Source organism: Haliotis rubra, unplaced genomic scaffold (genome assembly GCF_003918875.1).
Source record: "Haliotis rubra isolate DU_JTF1 unplaced genomic scaffold, ASM391887v1 Scf19, whole genome shotgun sequence".
NCBI classification, from domain to species: Eukaryota; Metazoa; Mollusca; class Gastropoda; order Lepetellida; family Haliotidae; genus Haliotis; species Haliotis rubra.
In genome coordinates this window covers 1,350,462-1,357,970 of record NW_025765891.1, presented here as the reverse complement: position 1 = coordinate 1,357,970, position 7,509 = coordinate 1,350,462, and the positions used below count along the sequence as shown (strand labels likewise).

Genomic DNA, 7,509 nt, shown 5'->3' with positions numbered 1-7,509 from the left:
CTTGTTGATCACTGGATAGTCTGGTCCAGACTCGATTATTTACAGACCGCTGCCATATAGCTAGAATATTGCTCAGTGCGGTGTAAAACTAAACTCACTCACTCACATTGACACTTAACTCATGAGAACACAAAAGTGGGTGATATCTATTAAACAGACCTTCTGAGCAATATTTTTATTTTGTTACGAAATGTCAGCTTAATGTTGGAGGAACGCCCAAAGTGATGCAGATCTCGGACATCTACCACTTTAGTTAAACCCTGGTGAGTTGCTGAAAAACCTACCTTTGTACATAATGAGAGTGAGCGAGCATGTTTAAACGCCGCTTTTAGCAATATTCCAGCAATATCACAGCAGGGACACCAGAAATGGGCTTCACACATTGTGCCCATGTAGGAAATCGAACCCGGGTCTTCGGCATGACGAGCCAATGCTTTAACTACTAGGCTACCCCACGGCCCTATGTACATAACAAAGGCAAATGAAAATTTGGTCCAGCAATCATGAGTTTCAATCATGCACAAAGAACGCAGCTCTGTACAGTGAATTTAAAGGACTGGGCCACATTTGCAGCCCTACAAAATTCAGAAAATACGAGAGAACAACCAACTTATTTCCAGATTTATTGATATTTTCTCTACAAACCATACCTGACAACAGTAAGACGTGTTTGTTACCGGTATTATTACAGCTGCTCAGTACAAAGGTCACAAATACATAACAGTTACACTTCATACAGCTCAGACAGCATACCTGTATTCTACTCACCTTTTGGTGGGGATAATGAAATGTGGAAGCCTTTCAGTTGAACTTATAGAAAAATAGTAAATCCATAGTACTCAACCTTAAATAGGGATATTGAGGTGTTGAAGCCTAAAACTTTGGCACATAAGTACTACCCAGCTTTGATAGGGATGGGTTATGGAAACTTAGTCACATGAACTTGTGAAACTATATGCCTCTCAATACTTTAAAGGTATACAGGATATCTGTCCAAAATTCCTGTTTTTATTGGTTTACTGACGTGGACATTAGTAGGATGCACATGAACCCTCTACACTGGATAGCTTTGAAAAGTTGAGTGGCATTGTGTTCTATATAAATGGGAGGGATAGACAGTAGACTTTACAAAAGTTATTTATTTTCAAATTCAAGATTTAGTAGTAAAACCTTGTTAAGAAGTTTATGATGTCGTCTAGGACGACTCCAGACCAGGTTAGAGACTCCCTGGGATGCTTAGTAGCGAGGCTCTCTTTAGCCCAATTAAAATACACATGCTCATACTGGACACCAACGGTGAGACTGTAACATTTTTAAGTCAGTGATTGGATATGAACCACGGCCCTTCTGATCGAAGGTTGGGTCCCTGTCGACATGACAGAGGCGGTTATCCCGCCATTAATGCTGTCCTCTGTAAGATGACACTACCTCTCCTTGAACAAGAAGCTTTTTCTGAGTACAAAATATAGTGTTGCGTCAAGGTCAAATTGACTGGTGTGAATGATTGACTACAGCAGTGTTTGGCACATGGGAAACTCCAGCCTGCAACACAGCAATCACTGTACAACATCCCATCAAACATGTATTAGCAGTAGAACTGTACAGTATCCCAGTACACATCTAGTAGCGATGTAACTGTACACAGTGTAACAGTAAACCATTGCATCACTACATCAGAATATACACCATCGCCACATTAAACAAACACTGAATGGACCAATGAAACTGCACGTTGAATAACATTAAATGGATTTCACAACATGTTCTTTCAATATACAGTCATCCCTCGCTATAACGCTGGGTCAAATTTTCCAAACCTGCAGAGGTTTTCAATTCTTTGAAGAGAGTCGTCCTTGGGGTACATATTATGCATTTTCCGGCTGTAAAATGTCCTGTGACAGTTGTATCAATGTTTTTTGAATAAAAAGATTGTACAATAAATAAACTCTTTTATTTATTATACGGACCCTACCTCACGGAGTTACCTCCCTTAGCGCATGCGCACCAACTGGGTAGGCTCCTAGACCCGTATCATCATTCCTTCTGCTGAATTCTCATCAGTGAACAGAATTGCGGGGAGGTGGTGGGTCTACACCCCAAGGACGACTCTCTTCAAAGAATTGAAAACCTCTGCAGGTTTGGAAAATTCTTTTTCAGAGAGATCGTCCTTGGGGTACATATTATGCATAAACACAGACTCCCAAAGACCGGAGGCCAGGGAGGAGGGAATTCTGTCCAAGCACACACAAAATATAGCGATCGTATCATGGAAAAAAATTGAACAGACGCCATAACACTCACCTGTCACTCGACCCAGTTTCGCTTCCGCGAGAGGCATTATGGGAGGGGAACTGACAGGGAGGATTTGTGCTCAAAGACGACCTCTAGCATAATGAGACATTGCACGTAGTGCGAATGTCAGTGAAATCCGACCCACTAAGTGGCTTCTTCGTGAGAGCACCGTAGGGGGAAAACAAAAATACCACTCACTAACGATATCGTAACTCCTTAGAGAATCGAAAGGGGGTACAGGTTCTCTGAGTGCTCGTAGCAGACATGTCAATAATGGAATCATTGTACAGTAGCGTCAACACAAACCAATAAACCAAGACTCACTTGGTCAGGGTGGCAGGACACTGTCCACTGGAGAGAACGGTACGACCAAAGCTCGCACGATTGCGTGAATGTGTATCGAGCTGATAATGGCGTATAAAAGTGCTTGGCCGGCTCCAAATAGCGGCAGAGCAGATCTCTTCAATGGGGAGTGCCGCTGCAAAAGCTTTTGATGCGGCTACTGCCCTGACCGAGTGAGCCTTCAACCCCTCAGGGGGAGGCTTGCCCTTAGCCTGATAAGCGGCACAAATACACGAAACAAGCCAGCGAGACAAAGTTTGCTTGCTCGCTGGCAGACCAGCCTTCCCGCCACCGTAACAACAGAACAGCTGGGTACCCGTACGGATCCCCTGCGTTCGTTTGATATAGACTTTGAGCGTCTTACGGACATCCAACGGGTGAGTGCTCGTAGGAGTGGTCCCCGATGTGGAAGGCTGGGTAAGAGTAGGAAGTTCGATAGGAGCTGTCACATGGAAAGCGTGATCGACCTTCGGTCGGTAAGTATCTGGGAGGCGAATGCTGACACGATCCGTGTGAAACACAGTCAGCGCCGGGTCGGACGACATAGCATGTATATCGCCGACTCTTCGACCAGATGTTACCGCCACCAGAAACACAGCTTTCCAGGTCAACAACTGAATGGAAATAGCCGATAGGTGTGAGAAAGTGGGACCGGACAGCCAATCGAGCACGATCGACAAATCCCAAGGTGGACTGGTTCGCCTGAGAGCAGGTCGAATCCGCCCGCCAGCCAGCTAGAAAGCGCTGTACGAGAGGGTGCTGCCCCAGAAGAGCACCATCGACAGGGGTGTGAAAAGTGGAAATAGCGGTGGAGTAGCCACGAATGGTCGAAGCCGCCAGGCCTTCTTCCAAACGAGCTTGCAAAAACTCCAATACTCGGACTAAATCCGCAGAAAAGGGATCTGCAATGCCCCTATCTGAACACCAGCGCCATAGCGGACCACCTATCCTCATACTGAACGCTTGTCGAATCCTTCCACCGGGCCAGAATTGTGTCTGCAACTGCTGCAGGAATTCGCGCGTCTCGAGGTTAGACCTGACAGAGGCCAAGCCACCCACTGAATCCGTGGATTTGGGTGGGCGCCCGCTCTGAGTGAGAATGTCCGGTCGCAAAGGTAATAGAACAGGAGGCTGAGCCAGAAACCTGAGAATTACCGGAAACCAGCTCTGTGACGGCCAAAGCGGTGCCAGTAGCACAAGTAGCCGAGCTGGCTGGGTGGACAGCTGTGAAAGGACACGGGAATGAGTGGTAACGGCGGGAACGCCCAGAGCACTTTGCCCGTCCAATCCAGCAGGAAGGCGCCGGCAGCCAACGCCTCTGGTCCGTATCCGAGCAGAACACGGTGTCTGATGCGCCCCGCCGACGCAAACAGATCCACCTCGAACGACCCGCATAACTGGGAGATTACTGTGAATATCTGCCTGTCGAAAGCATCCACTGCAAGGGCCAGGATCCGCGAGAGCGCGATCTGCTCGCACGCTCTCCAGCCCCGGAGATAAACAGGAGTACCTGACAATCGCATTGGTCGCCCAGAGGAGAAAGTCCCACGCCTCCCGGAGGAGCGCTGGGACACCGCGCCTCCCCTGCTTCAGGATGTACGACATGGCCGCCTGGTTGTCTAACTGAAGACGGACTACCTGGCCACGGACATGCTCTCTGAAGCCCGAATACCAACCGCACAGCTCTCAGCTCCAACACGCTGATGTGAAGGTGAGCTTCGCTTCGACCAGAGTCCGGAAGCCGACAGACTGCCCAGAACGCCCCCCGCCCGTGAGGGACGATCTGTCTGAACTGTGAGAGCTGGCGCCGGATTTCCAAGGGGAACCCCTGGTGAGATTCCCCGACATTTGTCCACCACTGAAGGTGAGGTGTCAACCACTGGGACTGTGAGACTGCGCCCAGATCCTCCGTGGAGTCCACAGCCCAGCCAAAGCTTGCTGTATGGGACGATTCAACCGCGCCCGCCACACTACAGAGATCGCCGCCGCCATATGGCCCAGTAGACGGAGCCAAGTCCGTGCTGGTGCCTGGGGCTGGGAGAGGAATGAAGATACCATCTCCTCGAACTCTGGTGACCCGGTCGGGCGACAAGGAAACGAGATCCTTGTTCGCTTGAATCGCTTCCAAGAAAACCAAGTCCTGGGTGGTACCAGGTCGGATTTCTTGAGGTTGATGATCCACCCCAGTCGAAGTTAGAATGTCTATCACTGTGTGAGCAGCATCTTGACTGCTGGCTGTGTTAGTGCTCGAGCAACCAGTCGCCTAGGTAAGGGTAACAACGCTTCCTTTGCGAGCCAGCTAGGGTAGCTGGGACTAACATGAGCTTGGTGAACACCCTTGGGGCAGTCGATATGCCGGGCGGGGAGCACCCTGAATTGGTAATACATCCTGCCGTAAGAGAACCGGAGGTACTGCTTGAACGAGGGATGTATGGGTACATGCAGATACGCGATCCTTAGGTCGATTGACGGAGCCAATCGCCGGGCTGAACAGATGAGATCACCGAGCGCAGTGTCTCCATCTTGAAGGATGGTACTTCGAAAGGCATGCAAACCCTGAGGTTGAGAATCGGACCGAACCATGCCGTCTTTCGGACGAGGAAGTACGCGGAGTAAAATCGCCCGCCGTTCCTTCCGTGGAATGCGCCGATTATGGACTTGTCCAGCAGAGCCTGAACTGTCGCGCAATATGTCCGCTTCTGGCTTGGCATGACGGCACCCGAGTGCGCCAGATGCCGTGAAGTCGGGCGGACTCGCCTCCACAGTGGAGATGGCCTATGCTGACCGTGGCCAGCACCCGCTTGTTGGTAGCCTTCTCCCATTCCGCAGCGAATAGAGAGAGGCGCCTCCACTGGGATATGGGTAGGAGCGCTGCAGCGCGTGGACCTAGTAGCGGAGCTGACTGGGTGTGACACACGGCCTTGAGCGGCAGCCTGTTGGGTTAACGGGAGGTCGGGCAGACCTCCCGCTCGCCGCCTAAAAGGCTGGGGAGCTAGTCGGCGACTGCTCCTTGCCCCTACCTCTGGCGGACTCCACTCTCCGCCTACCCCTACCAAGCGCCGGCCAGCCGGGCAGACTCGGTGTAGGCTGCACCTCCGGAGGAAGGTGGCATCGAGCGCTGGGCGAGTGACACCCGCTGGTGCTCCAACAAGGCCTTAGAATCCTTGAAGGAGGTAGCTGCAGCGCAGCCTCCCCGCATGACCTGCTGTGCCCCGGAAAGAGGGTCGCCCCAGACGGAAAGGGAGAGAGCCAGCAAGGTTCTGCTGTGTTGCTGCCGCTTGTACCTAGACGCCGACAGCCACAGCTCTGCGATCCCCATGACTGGCGCGACATCACCGCCGACGCAGCAGACCGCAAAGAGTCGCCGCCGCAGGTGAGCCTGAATCCTCCGACAGCTGACGGAGAAGCACGACATGCGGCGACACGCCGCCAGCATGCCCCTCCGCTTCCAGGGCCGAATTTCTGTATCGAGGAGAGGTAGGCCTCATGGACCACCACTGCGCACCTGCTGCATCGCTGCCCGTAGACCTCCTCGTAGGTCCCGCACGCTGCGTCGCAGGGGGATTCTCGCGAGGGCAAAGGTGGAGGAGGCGCCTTGCCGAGCAGCCGAGCTGCTGCCGAGGAAGCCGCAGCCTCCTGCGGGCGACGGAAGTGAAAACACACTCGGCCCACTCCATCGGTACGACGAACAGGGAATCCTCCCCAAGCTGGTAGCGCCAAGACGAAGTTCAGGTAAGTCAAACCTGACTCGGTACCAGACAAGAGGGATCGACCACGCCCGCGCACTAACGATGGCAGAATGCGGAGCTGCGCCTGTGAGGGGTTGCCTAGGGCAAAACCACCAGGCAAGCGGAACTCAGTCGAAGTCCACGCAACCAGCAGGCACCGCGCCTGGGTAGGCCCCTCGGCAATTCTCTGCCGACTTCCGCAAGGTCGGGGCAAAACGGAAGCTGCCGTCCATGCTCCTCGACCTCCCCGAAGCCCATTGCCTCGGTGGCCCGGAGCCCGGAAGTCAGAGGCTGGTCTCCTCCGCGAGGACCCTAACCCCACCGTGGACCGCCTAGCGCTGGGCACCACAGGAAGGGAGGAACAGACCGACTGCTCCACGCCAGCGCCAGCCGGGCGGCGTGGGACCCCGGTCCCGACGCAGGAGGCAGGCCAGGCAGAACTGGTGCCTCCGCCTCATGGGCGGGTGTGCAGGGACCGGAATACCAGGAATACTCAACGCCCAAGCGCTAAGCCCGAGGGGACTGGGAGCACTCTCCTCTCCCGAGCAGCCGAAGGCGTCCGACCCGGCCAGAGGCAACGGATCGACAGACGCCAGGCTGAGGGATCTAGCCGGTGGCCGGCGCATCCCACCCCGGACTTCTCCGCCCGTCCGGAGTGGGCGCAGGAACTCCTGGCGGAGACCTCCAACCGACTTCTGAACGAAGGACTTCATTGAGTCCATCTGCTTCTGAAACATCGACTCCATTAGAGACATGTCAAAACCACTTTCGAAGTGGTAGGAGAGGGGAAGGGCCACGGGATTTTTCCTTTTGGGACGCCCGCTTTAGATTTTGACGGGGAACCTGCGTCAAGGTCCAGTCCCCTCCACCACGCCATCTCGCATGTAAAACAGGGTGGGGATTCGCCTGCGTGCCCGGGGAAAAGGCCAGACAAATTCGAACATGTATCAGCCACATGGCCCGCTCTTCTCCAGACAGGCCACGATTGGGAGTGACTGTCAGCCCGGGGAATACTTCCCCACAGACCCAACAACAGGTAAAGCCTGAAACAAACACGTAAACATGTTAGTTAACTTGTGGCCAGAAGCAGAGAAACACGTGAGAAACATTGAAAAAAATACGTGAAGGTTACCACGAAAGTAATAGT

The 7,509-nt window shown here is 53.0% G+C and overlaps 1 long non-coding RNA gene across 1 annotated transcript; it reads right to left on the bottom strand.

Annotated features, from left to right (window-relative positions):
* Positions 1-610: 610 nt before the first annotated feature.
* LOC124274310 lies at positions 611-1,798 on the bottom strand. Its single transcript, XR_006897910.1, has 2 exons — positions 930-1,798; positions 611-895 (listed from the first exon to the last, which is right to left on the bottom strand). It is a non-coding gene; the product is annotated as an uncharacterized LOC124274310 (long non-coding RNA).
* Between the last annotated feature and the right edge of the window lie 5,711 nt (positions 1,799-7,509).